The sequence below is a fragment of the Pundamilia nyererei genome, unplaced genomic scaffold (genome assembly GCF_000239375.1).
Source record: "Pundamilia nyererei isolate P.nyererei 1_Seehausen unplaced genomic scaffold, PunNye1.0 scaffold00039, whole genome shotgun sequence".
Classification (NCBI taxonomy): Eukaryota; Metazoa; Chordata; class Actinopteri; order Cichliformes; family Cichlidae; genus Pundamilia; species Pundamilia nyererei.
Window position 1 is genome coordinate 2,617,537 of NW_005187440.1, and position 1,495 is coordinate 2,619,031.

A 1,495-nucleotide genomic window follows, 5' to 3' on the forward strand; every position below is an offset into this window, starting at 1 on the left:
AAGACATCAAGCGTCGGCCAAAGTGCTGAACAGAGGAATATAATAAAAATAGCTAAAAACATTATAGAAACATTGTAAGACATCCATATATGTTTGTAAAAAATAGTGGTGACTATAAACTCAGGTAAGCACAGCTGGGATAGATTCAAGCCTCCATCCATGAGAAGAACCGACGGATATCTGGTCAGCTGAGAGGTTTCCTTTGTTAAAAACAGCATCTTGTCACATCACTTTAAACAAGATGTGTCGATATGACTGGACACATTATTCTACAAATAAAATTTTGACAAACATGCAGCTTAATCTGTGAAATTTGAAAGAATGAGCTACCTTTTCAATCTAAAATATAATTAATAAGTTAACCATTCATTCACAGAGGTTAGCATCTGATTCTGTTGCTACTGACTCTTGATTTCTGCAAGCATGCTTCAAGTCAAGGGGAAAATGCAGCACACTCAACTGAGGTAAGGAAATCTCATTGTTTAAATTAAGAAATGAAGCATAGGAGAAGCCCAAGTCCTTAGAAAACAGTTCCATATTTATTGCAAAATATTTTTGTACAGAATACAACTGAAAAAACATCAACAGAGGAGGAATGGACAGTAAGGCCAACATCAGAACTCCAAGAGCTGAAATGTACAAACACCAATAGTAACAACTGCTGCTTTAATATAATTTTTATACATAAATTGTTTCCTGCCCTCACAGCGACCTCCTTAAAAAAACAAAAACAAACAAAAAACCACAAACATCTTCCCCTTTTTTTCTAGAACATTATTGCCTTTGCCTGTAAACCCATCACCTTAAAACACCAACAATCCTTAAAATGCTGAAATTTCTGTAAGAAACGTGTCCCTTGATTGACAATGTCTCACAAAATATAAATATATATATATATACTTGTAAAAAGCTCCAAACGATATGGGACTGATAATATTTCAGAAGTGTGTAACATCACGTTTCTTTGAGAACACGAGGAGGTTCAAAACAGTAAGCTAAAGTTAAAAGGCTAACACCATTAGCTCAGCTGCTAACATCAGTAACCGAGTGTGCTGTGATAATATTTCTGATTCTAACCTAAAAAAAAACATGAAAATTAGCTTCTCTTTTTTTAGTTCACTTCACACTGCTGGAATAACTGAACGCTCGCTTGAGCTTAGAGGGGTTTAGCATAGTGCGTCTAGGTAATTTCGGGCGTGCATGCCCATGCACATCCTCATGCGATTTGGCACTGATAAAAAAAAGAAAAGAAAAATTCTTTCCTCAAAGCAAATCTCGTGGTACCCCTTGGTTTCTCCAGCTCCTTCTCTGTTACCTTTTTTTTTCTTTATACATAAGAAAGGCAGAGTGAGACCGGATATACCCCCTCCCAAAAAAAGAAACATTCAAATGTACATCTTTTTAACATTGCCTCTCCCAAAATTTGGGATCTAATGAAGAAAAAAAAATGTCTCTGGAAGCTTATGTCCGAAAATAAAAATTAAATTTATATATA